Below are 15,921 nucleotides of genomic sequence, written 5' to 3'. Positions count from 1 at the left end.
CGACCTTTTGAAAATACTTGATGGACTGTCCCTACCTGAAAAGTCTTGGTTAGTCTCCATTGATGTAGAGTGCTTATATAATGCTATCCAACATCAGAAAGGTATACAAACTATACGTAACTTTCTGGAAGAGAGGGGGTCTTCGGCCTTCGCATATAATGAATTTGTCATTGAATTATTGGACTTTATTCTTAAACACAATGTGTTTCAATTTAACCAATCCCACTACCTCCAGGTGCAGGGGGTTGCGATGGGGACTAAATGTGCCCCATCGTATGCCAACCTGTACCTGGGGGGGTGGGAAAAGGAGATTTTTGCATGTGAGGACCTTACTCCTTTTTTGGACAACATCATAGCCTGGCACAGGTACATCGACGATGTCCTGTTTTTTTGGTCTGGTTCGGAAAGTGAGCTCAAACACATGTTTGACCTACTTTCAGTTAATTCTTTTAATCTAAAATTTACATTAAAATATAGCCAAGATGTTATTGAATTTCTAGACCTAACCATTAAAATTGACCCAAAAGGCTACCTTCACTCTGCCCTCTACAGAAAACCCACGGCGGGCAACACTATTCTGCATGCCACCAGCTCTCACCCTGAACCTCTTTTACAAAGCATTCCTTACAGTCAGTATTTGAGAATTAAGCGCAACTGTAGTAAGCATGATGACTTTCGGCTTGCAGCCAAAGACCTTTACAAACGACTCAGAATACGTGGCTATAGCCACGCATCTCTGAAAAGATCTTATAATAGAGTGAAGGAGAAGGACAGAACTAACCTTCTCTTTTGAAATAAGATGGAGAAAAAAAATAAAAATATGAATACAGTACGCATTGTTACTAAATATTCAAATCAGCATAAACATTTTCGGGCCATTTTGCAACAATTTTGGCCTTTATTACAGGCCGATCCTATTGTGAACCAATATATACCTCATTTGCCTGCAATTACCTTCAAAAGATCTCAGTCACTTCGAGACCGTTTGGTACAAAGCCACTTTACAGATAGGGCTTCCTGTAGTAGATCCAAACAACTAGGCACATATCCCTGTGGTCAATGTGACATGTGTCCATATGTTAATAATTCTGGTAAACTTAAATTACCTAATGGCAGCTGGTTATTTCCTAAGTCCCGCGTTACGTGCTCCACTCCCGGCATTGTATATTTAGCTCAGTGCCGGTGTGGAGGCTTTTACGTAGGCAAGACTAAACGATTGTTCTCAATTCGCATCAGAGATCACATCAAACCTATATTAAACAAAAAGATTGTCACTGCCATTAGTAGGCACATAGGAGTTTATGACTCCTTTGACCCCGATTGGATTAGTTTCACAGCTTTGGAACATATACCTCTAAATTCACGAGGTGGTTCTGTTGATAAGTCCCTTCTGCAGATTGAAGCCAAATGGATCTTTACTTTAAAAGCCACTGAATATCCAGGCTTTAACGAAAATATTAGTTATAGATCTTTTCTATAATTCCTCTTGGTAGGCCATTCCTTTCTCTGCTATTGAGCCTCTAGGCCTCCGCTTTAGGCCCCCATGGACGTTTTCATTTATGATTTATTATTTTTTCTTTCTCTCCCTCTTTTTTTTTTCTATTTTTATTCGATATGTATTTATATAGCAAGATCAGACTATTTATTTTGCTGTAATATCCATCAATTATATGTCTGTGTCTGTGATTAAATGTATTTTATTATATTTTTTTGTTTACGGTTCCCCCTAGCGCGTGTGATCTGTGAGTTGGACCCCTGGCTGTTTAACAATGGGATCTCTGTTCTTCGCTATGTGTCCCGTTCACTTAGTGGCGCTCCTCCTGCTTGCCGGCGGGCCGCTCAGAGTAAATCGTTTTGGCAGCACCTGGTCATGTCGTTATGCTCCCCGGCCACTTTGGATTGGGGGGCATACGGACACTCAGGGCTCCCCTATTGGTCTAGTACCAATCGGGGCGCCCGTTTTTGGTGAAGCTTCTGCGCGTAACTCCACTCTGTGGAGATGGGTCCTCTTGGCAGATTGGCCGGTCTGCATTTTGTCTCCTCTCCCTATTCGTAGACCTTGGAGACCGTCCCACTCTTTTCCCCACTTGCCGACTTTTGTTAGCAACCGCTCTGCAGGCATATTTCCTGCCTGCACAGCGGCATGTTGGGTAATGTAATCCGGACTTCGCTTCGCCGGCTCCGGACATGCGCAGTGGCTTTCCTCGAGTGTCCGCATCGAGCCGGTGACGTCAGATGCCGGCTCGATGGATGGGGGATATTTAAATAGCGCTTTTCCCTGTACTAGCGTACACACTAATCCTATATGATTTTTGGCAGTGCGGATGCTGATTCGCCATCGTGGTCTGTACGTATCCTTTCTACTTATTCGTTTGAACACAGTGCTGTACTATTGTCACTGTATTTTATACTCATATTTCCTTTTTTTTTGTTGCAATCTTTTTGCTGTCCCTTAGGAAGCTATTGTCTCCAGGGGCAGCGCTTTTGATGTACCTGACTGTTTGCTGACCGTATATTTTTCTGGTCAACCTCACTACTTTATGCGAACAGCTTGTCCTAATGTTCATACATCACCGTTTACTATTTCATTCTACATAATAGGTGTAAGTACATTTTTATTTACTTATTACGAGTTGTATCTCTAGCTAGCTTTGCATTCATTATACTCTTACCCCATCTGCGACTTTATATGTTAAAAATCTTCATTTTCCTTTTATATTAGGATGGTCTCCAGAGTTTTTATGCATACTTTTTATGGAGGCTTTTGCCCCTTTTTCCTCATATAATTGAGGCTATTGTTCCTTGATCAAATATTAATAATAATAATATTCTTATCTTAACCCGGCCAATTTCAACATTCCTTGTCCTATATATTTTGTTATTTATTTATGTTCCACTCATCCGCATTCCCTTATTTCTTTTAGCGCTGTTTGCCCCCATCTATGCCCCTCATTTGGCTTGGTGGCTTTTTGATTTTGGCCTGTTGACTGACATTTTTTCCATCTTCATCGATCTCTGGTATGCGACCTGCTCGGGGATAGGCGGTAAGCGCTACTTTTAGATTTCACACGCTGGGGTCCTCATATGTATTTGTAATTCTATGTTATTCATTTTTTGGTAATATGTATGATTTACTGTATATCAACTAATTCTTTATTTAATTTATTAATAGTCGCACATTTCCCCTGAGGAAGCTCATTGCGAAACATGTTGGGAATAAGTGCTGTCAGCCTGTCATCTGGGATTCCTCTTGACTACTAGCAATGTGTATACCATTCCTTATATTTTTGTGCATTATATGAGATGTCATGATATTTTTTAATATATATTAATAAACCACTATGGATTTTTAGCATTTTTTGCTTATTTTGCAGTATAATTAGCACCGTTGTAAAAATCCCCCCCTTTCTTTTTCCCTTCTTTTCCCCTCCCTGGTTAAATGTAGATTAAAAAATAATTGTGATCACATTGTTTATCATTAGATTCGTTAACCCGACACATTTTGTTATAAATGTTTTGTCTAAAAAGCTGAAATTGGCATGGTGTCCTTCCAGCTTATCCCTAATCTCTCATCCCAGCTACATTCTTTTATGAGAGCGCAAAGGAGGGGGTCACATCAGCATACACGACACACACAAGCGATAGAACTAAAGGTTCCAGCATTCACAAACATACACCAATATCTCTCTAAAATCGCTTACATTTTTCCAATTTGTACACAACACATGCATATCATTCTCTCACTTTCTTTTAACGCTTTTTAATACTTCATTGCTTAAACTTCTCCTTTCTTTATTTTGCTCTGATATCCTTTGCATCCAATGTATTGTAATACCATACGTCACATACTATAACTTCTATGATCAGACAGGCAGTCATAGTGCTCATCCCATCTTCCCTCTCTGACAACATATAAAATATTCTGTTTTAACTCTCATTACTGTTTCTTGACTTTACTAGTTGTAATGCCTGACCCCAAATTCATCCCACAACTTAACATCAAAATGTCCATTTCTGTCTAGTGTTAATTGTCACCCTTGATACATCCAGCACACATTGATAGCTGTTTCTCTAGCTGTTTACTCTGCATGATTCTTTGTCCCTGTAGACTTTGGTGGTAACCCATTTACCCATTGTGGATCCCTGTCCACTTTAACCATTAATCTAAGGGCTCAGTATAGGCGGAACCACATCTTCGGTTCACATATAGTGCTCCTCTTGTGCTGGCCATTTTTGAGGGTCTCTTACCCTTCATTCCCTTACTTAATTTAATGCCCATAATTACTTTATCTAGCAGATGTACTACATATACCTGTGAGCAGCACTATTCTTACCTTTCTTATCTCTAACACTCTGATGGACAGTAGAGAGTGACAACATAACATATAACCACCAATCAATATAGTTCGATTAAGGGGAGTAAAATAGGTACCCTTTGTCCTGAAAATGCCTTACCGATCAAGGAAGCCTGATAACTCAAATGTAAGAAAAAGGCTTACCTCAGCTGGCTGATTATCAGAAATTCCCGGATTGTCTCAAGCTCCTCGTTTCAGATACTCAGGGTCACCTGGAAACCTCTCCTGGCTGGCTCACCACCTGAAATAGATATTTTAGGCTGGGTTCACACCGCTGCGGCTGGGAGACCCGGATGTGATTTGCACCGCACTGCAGTGCAAATCACATCCGATCTCTGTGCGATGCGAGTTCAGCCATACAGATAGTATGGCTGAATTCGCATCGCACCCGCCGCAAACTCGCACGGGACCCTTTTTTTGGTCCGCAGCAGAATCGGATCGCATGGGTGTTCACACCATGCGATCCGATTCCTGTCCGAGTTTGCAGATCGCACTGCGATATGCGAACTGATCTGGGGGTGTCATTAACATTTCACTGACACTCCCAGCAGTCCGCATAGGGCAGTGTGAACTGCCGGCGGGAGGCATGTGATGCGGGAAAACGCAGCGGATTCGCGGCGTTCCTGCATCGCTCCAGTGTGAACCCAGCCTTATAGATAGGCAACTCCTATGCTCATATTGATTAGTAGTGATGGACGAACTTCCGACGGGACGTTTCGCGAACGCGAAACGCGAACGGACACAAACGTTCGCGAAAACGACCGTTCGCCGCGGGCTCCATTGACTTCAATGGGAGGCGAATTTCGCAAACCTTTAGGTCGAATTTGCGGCCACGGGGTAATTATTAGGGGGTAGCACGTAGTCCCACCACCTGGACAATAGCATAATACATGTATGAGGTGAATTTGGGATCGATAACTACAAGCATTTTTTTTTTATTTGGGAAATTGTTCTGACAATTCAGGACTATGGAGCTAATGAAGGCAATGGAGGAGAGGGAAGGTCAGGGACCAGGGTAGGCAAACAAGAGGGTGCAGGAGATACAGAGCACTGACAGCAGCACCGTAATACAGAGCACTGACATCAGCACCGTGACATACAGCGCTGACAGCAGCTCCGTGACATACAGCGCTGACAGCAGCTCCGTGACATACAGCGCTGACAGCAGCTCCGTGACATACAGCGCTGACAGCAGCTCCGTGACATACAGCGCTGACAGCAGCTCCGTGACATACAGCGCTGACAGCAGCACCGTGACATACAGCGCTGACAGCAGCTCCGTGACATACAGCGCTGACAGCAGCTCCGTGACATACAGCGCTGACAGCAGCTCCGTGACATACAGCACTGACAGCAGCTCCGTGACATACAGCGCTGACAGCAGCTCCGTGACATACAGCGCTGACAGCAGCACCGTGACATACAGCGCTGACAGCAGCTCCGTGACATACAGCGCTGACAGCAGCTCCGTGACATACAGCGCTGACAGCAGCTCCGTGACATACAGCGCTGACAGCAGCTCCGTGACATACAGCGCTGACAGCAGCTCCGTGACATACAGCGCTGACAGCAGCACCGTGACATACAGCGCTGACAGCAGCTCCGTGACATACAGCGCTGACAGCAGCTCCGTGACATACAGCGCTGACAGCAGCTCCGTGACATACAGCACTGACAGCAGCTCCGTGACATACAGCGCTGACAGCAGCTCCGTGACATACAGCGCTGACAGCAGCACCGTGACATACAGCGCTGACAGCAGCTCCGTGACATACAGCGCTGACAGCAGCTCCGTGACATACAGCGCTGACAGCAGCTCCGTGACATACAGCGCTGACAGCAGCTCCGTGACATACAGCGCTGACAGCAGCTCCGTGACATACAGCGCTGACAGCAGCTCCGTGACATACAGCGCTGACAGCAGCTCCGTGACATACAGCGCTGACAGCAGCTCCGTGACATACAGCGCTGACAGCAGCTCCGTGACATACAGCGCTGACAGCAGCTCCGTGACATACAGCGCTGACAGCAGCTCCGTGACATACAGCGCTGACAGCAGCTCCGTGACATACAGCGCTGACAGCAGCACCGTAAGCAGCCCCAGGAGGAAGTCAGCACAGCACAGGGATGGTGTGATCCCCTCATAATAAGAACCCCCAGGAGGAAGTCAGCACAGCACAGGGATGGTGGGAGCCCCTCATAATAAGAACACCCAGGAGGAAGTCAGCACAGCACAGGGATGGTGGGAACCCCTCATAATAAGCAGCCCCAGTAGAAATATGACACCGCTCAACCTCTTCAAAGAGGAGGGTAGGGGCATATAGTACGGTGTGCTTTTTTGGGTCAGGGAAGTGAGCCAAATGAATTAAGAAGGTCTGTGTGCTTGATTCCAAAAATTGTTTATAGACATATACATGGTCTACTGATCACATGTGTTGAATTCCTCCGAGATCCATGCCTCATTCATTTTTAGAAATGTGAGGTAGTTAACACTGTGGTGAGCTAGGCGAGTACGCTTATCGGTCACAATCCCCCCTGCTGCGCTGAACGTCCTTTCGGACAGGACACTGGATGAGGGGCAAGCCAACAGTTCGATTGCAAATTGGGCAAGCTCTGGCCAGAGGTCAAGCCTGCCCACCCAGTAGTCTAGGGGTTCATCACTCCTCAGAGCGTCCACATCGGCCGTTAACCCAATGTAGTCGGACACCTGACGGTCTAGGCGTTCCCTGATGCTGGATCCGGATGACACCTGTCGATGGGTCGGCTGAAAGAATGACCTCATATCCGAAGTCACCAACACATCTTCAAACCGGCCTCTTCTTGCAGGCGCTGTTGGATTGGTACCCGCAAATCCTTCTCTGGGAGTGGGAATTGCTCCTCTGCCAGCGCACGCAAAAGCAGAATGCAGCATTTCTCGAAGCAAGGCCTGGAAGTGCTGCATTCTGACAGCCCTCTGCGACGGCGGTAACATTTCCGCCATTTTGTGTTTGTACCGGGGGTCTAAGTACGTTGCCACCCAGTACTGGTCCTTGACCCTCATGCTTTTTATACGGGGGTCCCTATTAAAACACTGGAGCATGAAGGCCCCCATTTGCACTAAAGTGGAAGCGGTGTGGTGGCCTGGCTCCTGCTCATCATCCAGGATAATGTCGTCCTCTTCATTCTCCTCTCCCCATCCTCGCACAACAGGGATCCCAGAAAGGTTTAAAGCATGCTCTTCTTGCTCCTGCTCATCCGCCCCGGCACCATCCTCCTCTGACTCCTCATCAGACTCCTGTTGTTGACTTGTCTCAGATAGAGTAGCCCCCCCTGGGAATTCATCCAGCATTGCGACTTCCTCATCTTCCCGCTCCTGCTCCTCCACAGCCTGATCAATGACACGACGCAATGCACGCTCCAGAAAGAAGGCATAAGGTACCATGTCACTGATGGCGCCATGGCTGCGACTGACCAGTTTGGTGATCTCCTCAAATGGCCGCAGAAGTCTGCATGTGTCGCGCATGAGCAGCCACTGGCGCGGTGAAAAAAAACCCAGCTCCCCAGAACCGTTTCTTTCGCAGAGTTCATACAGGTAGACGTTAACTGCACGTTTCTGCTGGAGCAGCCTATCAAGCATATAGAAGGTTGAGTTCCATCGCGTCGGGCAATCGCAAATAAGACGTCTGACCGGCAGATGGTGTCGCCGCTGAATGTCAGCAAGGCGAGCCATGGCCGTGTAAGATCTTCTGAAATGGGCCGAGATTTTCCTTGCCTGCCGCAAGATGTCCTGGACCCCAGGGTATTTGACAAGGAATCGCTGCACGACCAAGTTTAAGACGTGTGCCATGCACGGCACGTGCGTGATTTTGCCCTGTTTCAATGCGCTAAGCAGATTGGCACCGTTGTCACACACCACTTTACCAACTGTCAAATTGAGCGGTGTTAGCCACTCATCTGCCTGTGAACGCAAAGCTGAAAGGAGTGCCGGGCCAGTGTGGCTCTTTGCTTCCAGGCACAACAGACGCAGCACGGCATGGCAACGTCTCACCTGGCATGTGGAATAGGTTCTGGGGAGCTTGGGCGGTGCAGTGGAAGAGACGCTAGCAGCGGAAAAGGAGGAGGCAGCTGAGGAGGAGAGGGAGGAGGATGGAGTAGGAGGAGGAGAAGAAGAGTCAGGCCTGCATGCAATCCGTGGCGGTAAAACCAAATCTACACGGGTGCCACGGGTTACATGCTTGACGGCCGTCAGAAGGTTCACCCAGTGGGCAGTAAAACTGATATACCTTCCCTGCCCGTGTTTGCTAGACCACGTGTCTGTGGTCAGATGTATCTTGGCACCGACACTGTGTGCCAGAGATACATTCACTTGCCGCTGAACATGGCCATATAGCTCTGGGATGCCCTTCTCTGAGAAATACTTCCTTCCTGGGACCTTCCATTGTGGTGTTCCAATGGCCACAAATTTGCGAAAGGCCTCCGAGTCCACCAGTTTATATGGCAGTAGTTGGCGGGCTATGAGTTCTGACAAGCCAGCCGCCAACCGTTGGGCAAGAGGGTTATCCGGCGTCATCATTTTTTTACGCTCAAACATTAGGCCCACGGAAGCCTGCCTTTTTGCAGAAAAATGTGAGCTTGGCGTGATGGAAGGTGGAGTGGAGGACAATTGTGAGGAGAGAGGAGAAGGAGAAGTAGAAGACGAGGCTGGACGGTGAGAGCCTGCAGTGTGGCTTTGTGTGTTCCGTTGCTCCCACTGGGCTCGGTGATGGCTGCTCATGTGCCTTCTTAAGGCGGTCGTCCCTAGGTGAGTATTGGGCTTACCGCGACTAACGCGTTGACTGCAAAGATTGCAGATGGCAACGCTATTGTCAGCAGCGGACACGTTAAAAAAAGCCCACACTGCGGAGCCATGTGCCGGTGTCCTGGGAGCGCCAGATGTGACCGTACATGGTCGATGACTCGCTCCTGATACATTTGCAGTCTGCTTTGTCCCTGCTGTGCAATGTAAGTCATTGCTGCTTCTCCTCCCTATCTGCTGGTCCATATCTCCCTCTGAACTCCCCTCCTCTTCCTCTCTTGTGGGCACCCACGTGACATCACTAGACACGTCATCATCAACGTCACCTTCCCCACCGCTATAAGTAGAGTAGGCAGCAACACCGGGGACCAACCTCCTCCTTGGGCTGATCTGGGTACTGGCGTCAGACTGCTGAGTAGCGCTTGTTGCTACCTCCTCTTCCTGATCCAATACCAAGAGTGGCTGCGCATCAGAAATGTCCTCTTGATATGGATCGGAAAATAATTCCAGTGACTCAAGCGGAAGGTATGTGGTGGTGGTGGTGGTGGTCGTGTTGTTGGTGGTAGTGTCTTTGGGGGTGCACATAGCAGAGAGTGAAGAAGAGGGTGCAGATCGAGAGGATGAGGAGGGTGCAGAAGAGTAAGGCTGAGCGAGCCACTCAACCAAGTCTGGTGCATCCTTTAAAGTAATTGAACGCACCTTCTGCAACTTCCCACTTTGGCTCAAGCCTGTTGCTCCTGCCCTACCCCTACCACCCCTGCGGAAGGGCCTGCCTCTTCCTCTGCATGTCATTTTTTAAATGACCCTGTGACAAAACTCTTAGTCCCTATACCGCTGAAGGACTGCTGCAGTATAGGTGAGCGGTCAGCAGTGGTGCACGTCAACCCTATCTATTGTGGACCTATAGCGGTCCTTACAGAACAGCAGACTGTACCGCACTCAAGCCTATGTACCGTAGCACCCTATACCAAGTTACCAGTCCTTATAAGAACTTTTGTGGACCAAGCAGGTTGTGTATTAGTGTTTAGCAGACTGTACGTCAGTCCCTATACCGCTGAAGGACTGCTGCAGTATAGGGCAGCGGTCAGCAGTGGTGCACGTCAACCCTATCTATTGTGGACCGATAGCGGTCCTTACAGAACAGCAGACTGTACCGCACTCAAGCCTATGTACCGTAGCACCCTATACCAAGTTACCAGTCCTTATAAGAACTTTTGTGGACCAAGCAGGTTGTGTATTAGTGTTTAGCAGACTGTACGTCAGTCCCTATACCGCTGAAGGACTGCTGCAGTATAGGGCAGCGGTCAGCAGTGGTGCACGTCAACCCTATCTATTGTGGACCGATAGCGGTCCTTACAGAACAGCAGACTGTACCGCACTCAAGCCTATGTACCGTAGCACCCTATACCAAGTTACCAGTCCTTATAAGAACTTTTGTGGAACAAGCAGGTTGTGTGTTAGTGATTAGCAGACTGTACGTCAGTCCCTATACCAATGAAGGACTGCTGCAGTATAGGGCAGCGGTCAGCAGTAGTGCACGGCAACCCTATGTATTGTGGACCGATAGCGGTCCTTACAGAACAGCAGACTGTACCGCACTCAAGCCTATGTACCGTAGCACCCTATACCAAGTTACCAGTCCTTATAAGAACTTTTGTGGACCAAGCAGGTTGTGTATTAGTGTTTAGCAGACTGTACGTCAGTCCCTATACCGCTGAAGGACTGCTGCAGTATAGGGCAGCGGTCAGCAGTGGTGCACGTCAACCCTATCTATTGTGGACCGATAGCGGTCCTTACAGAACAGCAGACTGTACCGCACTCAAGCCTATGTACCGTAGCACCCTATACCAAGTTACCAGTCCTTATAAGAACTTTTGTGGACCAAGCAGGTTGTGTATTAGTGTTTAGCAGACTGTACGTCAGTCCCTATACCGCTGAAGGACTGCTGCAGTATAGGGCAGCGGTCAGCAGTGGTGCACGTCAACCCTATCTATTGTGGACCGATAGCGGTCCTTACAGAACAGCAGACTGTACCGCACTCAAGCCTATGTACCGTAGCACCCTATACCAAGTTACCAGTCCTTATAAGAACTTTTGTGGAACAAGCAGGTTGTGTGTTAGTGATTAGCAGACTGTACGTCAGTCCCTATACCAATGAAGGACTGCTGCAGTATAGGGCAGCGGTCAGCAGTGGTGCACGTCAACCCTATGTATTGTGGACCGATAGCGGTCCTTACAGAACAGCAGACTGTAACGCACTCAGGCCTATGTACCGTAGCACCCTATACCAAGTTACCAGTCCTTATAAGAACTTTTGTGGACCAAGCAGGTTGTGTGTTAGTGATTAGCAGACTGTACGTCAGTCCCTATACCAATGAAGGACTGCTGCAGTATAGGGCAGCGGTCAGCAGTAGTGCACGGCAACCCTATGTATTGTGGACCGATAGCGGTCCTTACAGAACAGCAGACTGTAACGCACTCAGGCCTATGTACCGTAGCACCCTATACCAAGTTACCAGTCCTTATAAAAACTTTTGTGGACCAAGCAGGTTGTGTGTTAGTGTTTAGCAGACTGTGCGTCAGTCCCTATACCGCTGAAGGACTGCTGCAGTATAGGGCAGCGGTCAGCAGTGGTGCACGTCAACCCTATCTATTGTGGACCGATAGCGGTCCTTACAGAACAGCAGACTGTACCGCACTCAAGCCTATGTACCGTAGCACCCTATACCAAGTTACCAGTCCTTATAAGAACTTTTGTGGACCAAGCAGGTTGTGTATTAGTGTTTAGCAGACTGTACGTCAGTCCCTATACCGCTGAAGGACTGCTGCAGTATAGGGCAGCGGTCAGCAGTGGTGCACGTCAACCCTATGTATTGTGGACCGATAGCGGTCCTTACAGAACAGCAGACTGTAACGCACTCAGGCCTATGTACCGTAGCACCCTATACCAAGTTACCAGTCCTTATAAGAACTTTTGTGGACCAAGCAGGTTGTGTGTTAGTGATTAGCAGACTGTACGTCAGTCCCTATACCAATGAAGGACTGCTGCAGTATAGGGCAGCGGTCAGCAGTGGTGCACGTCAACCCTATCTATTGTGGACCGATAGCGGTCCTTACAGAACAGCAGACTGTACCGCACTCAAGCCTATGTACCGTAGCACCCTATACCAAGTTACCAGTCCTTATAAGAACTTTTGTGGAACAAGCAGGTTGTGTGTTAGTGATTAGCAGACTGTACGTCAGTCCCTATACCAATGAAGGACTGCTGCAGTATAGGGCAGCGGTCAGCAGTAGTGCACGGCAACCCTATGTATTGTGGACCGATAGCGGTCCTTACAGAACAGCAGACTGTACCGCACTCAAGCCTATGTACCGTAGCACCCTATACCAAGTTACCAGTCCTTATAAGAACTTTTGTGGACCAAGCAGGTTGTGTATTAGTGTTTAGCAGACTGTACGTCAGTCCCTATACCGCTGAAGGACTGCTGCAGTATAGGGCAGCGGTCAGCAGTGGTGCACGTCAACCCTATCTATTGTGGACCGATAGCGGTCCTTACAGAACAGCAGACTGTACCGCACTCAAGCCTATGTACCGTAGCACCCTATACCAAGTTACCAGTCCTTATAAGAACTTTTGTGGACCAAGCAGGTTGTGTATTAGTGTTTAGCAGACTGTACGTCAGTCCCTATACCGCTGAAGGACTGCTGCAGTATAGGGCAGCGGTCAGCAGTGGTGCACGTCAACCCTATCTATTGTGGACCGATAGCGGTCCTTACAGAACAGCAGACTGTACCGCACTCAAGCCTATGTACCGTAGCACCCTATACCAAGTTACCAGTCCTTATAAGAACTTTTGTGGAACAAGCAGGTTGTGTGTTAGTGATTAGCAGACTGTACGTCAGTCCCTATACCAATGAAGGACTGCTGCAGTATAGGGCAGCGGTCAGCAGTGGTGCACGTCAACCCTATGTATTGTGGACCGATAGCGGTCCTTACAGAACAGCAGACTGTAACGCACTCAGGCCTATGTACCGTAGCACCCTATACCAAGTTACCAGTCCTTATAAGAACTTTTGTGGACCAAGCAGGTTGTGTGTTAGTGATTAGCAGACTGTACGTCAGTCCCTATACCAATGAAGGACTGCTGCAGTATAGGGCAGCGGTCAGCAGTAGTGCACGGCAACCCTATGTATTGTGGACCGATAGCGGTCCTTACAGAACAGCAGACTGTAACGCACTCAGGCCTATGTACCGTAGCACCCTATACCAAGTTACCAGTCCTTATAAAAACTTTTGTGGACCAAGCAGGTTGTGTGTTAGTGTTTAGCAGACTGTGCGTCAGTCCCTATACCGCTGAAGGACTGCTGCAGTATAGGGCAGCGGTCAGCAGTGGTGCACGTCAACCCTATCTATTGTGGACCGATAGCGGTCCTTACAGAACAGCAGACTGTACCGCACTCAAGCCTATGTACCGTAGCACCCTATACCAAGTTACCAGTCCTTATAAGAACTTTTGTGGACCAAGCAGGTTGTGTATTAGTGTTTAGCAGACTGTACGTCAGTCCCTATACCGCTGAAGGACTGCTGCAGTATAGGGCAGCGGTCAGCAGTGGTGCACGTCAACCCTATGTATTGTGGACCGATAGCGGTCCTTACAGAACAGCAGACTGTAACGCACTCAGGCCTATGTACCGTAGCACCCTATACCAAGTTACCAGTCCTTATAAGAACTTTTGTGGACCAAGCAGGTTGTGTGTTAGTGATTAGCAGACTGTACGTCAGTCCCTATACCAATGAAGGACTGCTGCAGTATAGGGCAGCGGTCAGCAGTAGTGCACGGCAACCCTATGTATTGTGGACCGATAGCGGTCCTTACAGAACAGCAGACTGTACTGCACTCAGGCCTATGTACCGTAGCACCCTATACCAAGTTACCAGTCCTTATAAAAACTTTTGTGGACCAAGCAGGTTGTGTGTTAGTGTTTAGCAGACTGTGCGTCAGTCCCTATACCGCTGAAGGACTGCTGCAGTATAGGGCAGCGGTCAGCAGTAGTGCACGGCAACCCTATGTATTGTGGACCGATAGCGGTCCTTACAGAACAGCAGACTGTAACGCACTCAGGCCTATGTACCGTAGCACCCTATACCAAGTTACCAGTCCTTATAAGAACTTTTGTGGACCAAGCAGGTTGTGTGTTAGTGATTAGCAGACTGTACGTCAGTCCCTATACCAATGAAGGACTGCTGCAGTATAGGGCAGCGGTCAGCAGTAGTGCACGGCAACCCTATGTATTGTGGACCGATAGCGGTCCTTACAGAACAGCAGACTGTACCGCACCCAAGCCTATGTACCGTAGCACCCTAGACAGACCAAGTTACCAGTCCTGATAAAGAGCTTTGTGGAACAAGTGAGTTGTGAATGATTAGCAGACTGCAGCAGAAGGGCAGCAGTCAAGTATAATATTCTTTCTATATTTGGAAGAAAGAATATTATACGTGTACAAGCCTATTACCGTACCACTGATACCAGTCCTGAAAAGAACCTTTGTGGAACTAATAGTAACAGCAAGTCTTTAAAATTATCCTCACTGCCTGACACACTGCTTCCTGCCTGTCCCTATACAAATTGGCAAAAAAGAGTAGGCTGGAACGATTAGCTGGAACAGCTCTTTTGTGGACCTGATAGTAACAGCTAATGATGATGATGATGATGATGATGAAGAAAGACTAATCTGGCTGAGCTGTCCCTAAAATAGCAGCATACAGCGCTCTGTCCCTTTATCTAAACTGACAAAAGAAACTCAGGCTGCTGACCTAACACCTATACCAGTCCTGAAAAGAACTTTTGTGTACCAAATAGCTAGCGTTTTCTCTGTCCCTACTCCACACAGGATCCTTTCCCTACAGTGACAGAAGAAAGAATGTAAAATGGCCACCGGATCGGGTGTATTTATAGGTTAGGGGGAATGTCCAAGTGTCCATGAGCTGTCATGTCTCAATTGGTTGTCCTGTAACACATGATAAACGTGTCACGAAAGGTTAAAGTTCTTGTATACATTAAACACGTAAGTCCGCCGGGGCGAACGACGGAAAAAGGCGTTCGAACCCGCGGACGGCGAAAGTCGGAAATTCGCCGCGAAACGACCGCCGGGCGAACCGTTCGGCCATCACTATTGATTAGTGGTTCCAGATTAATAATAACTACTGCAGTAGGGAACAGACACAAAAGATATGCTCAGCATCTTTCTAAATAACTGTTCTCCTTTATTATGACGCATTTGAAGGGTTTTATACATGTGATTACGTAGGTATCACATTAATATTACAATTGTACGTTTATGGTAACAAAGGGCATTACATAGGCAGGCTAATTCTAATCAGTACTCGAAAGAATGGAAAACATGTACTGAAAACATTATTAGTGTCGTGTGCACAGTGAAGGAATTGTGCAATACATATAAAATAGAATACAATTATATACATAACTTACAAATTTCCATTACACACACAATGCATGTAAAGCAAACATAGATAACTTCTTGTATGACTTTGTATTTCAATCATGCCTGCGATAATTTTTTGCATAGTGTTTACCAAATAGGTATCACTGTTGGATGTGTCTGACAGCTCCAGAGGAATCTTTGAAGTGGCTGAACACTCATTCTGAAACATCCACCAAAAACATACAAATACATTTCTAATAAAAAATACCAGCCAGGACAATATGTGTATGGAGTTTGTAATTATCCCTGTGATTGCATTTTTTTTACGGTTTCTCCGGTTTCTCAATC

The sequence above is a fragment of the Lithobates pipiens genome, unplaced genomic scaffold (assembly GCF_037356315.1).
Source record: "Lithobates pipiens isolate NorthernLeopardFrog02 unplaced genomic scaffold, aLitPip1_a1.2 Scaffold_1, whole genome shotgun sequence".
NCBI classification, from domain to species: Eukaryota; Metazoa; Chordata; class Amphibia; order Anura; family Ranidae; genus Lithobates; species Lithobates pipiens.
The sequence above is the reverse complement of the archived record's forward strand: the minus strand, read 5'-3'. Positions refer to the sequence as shown.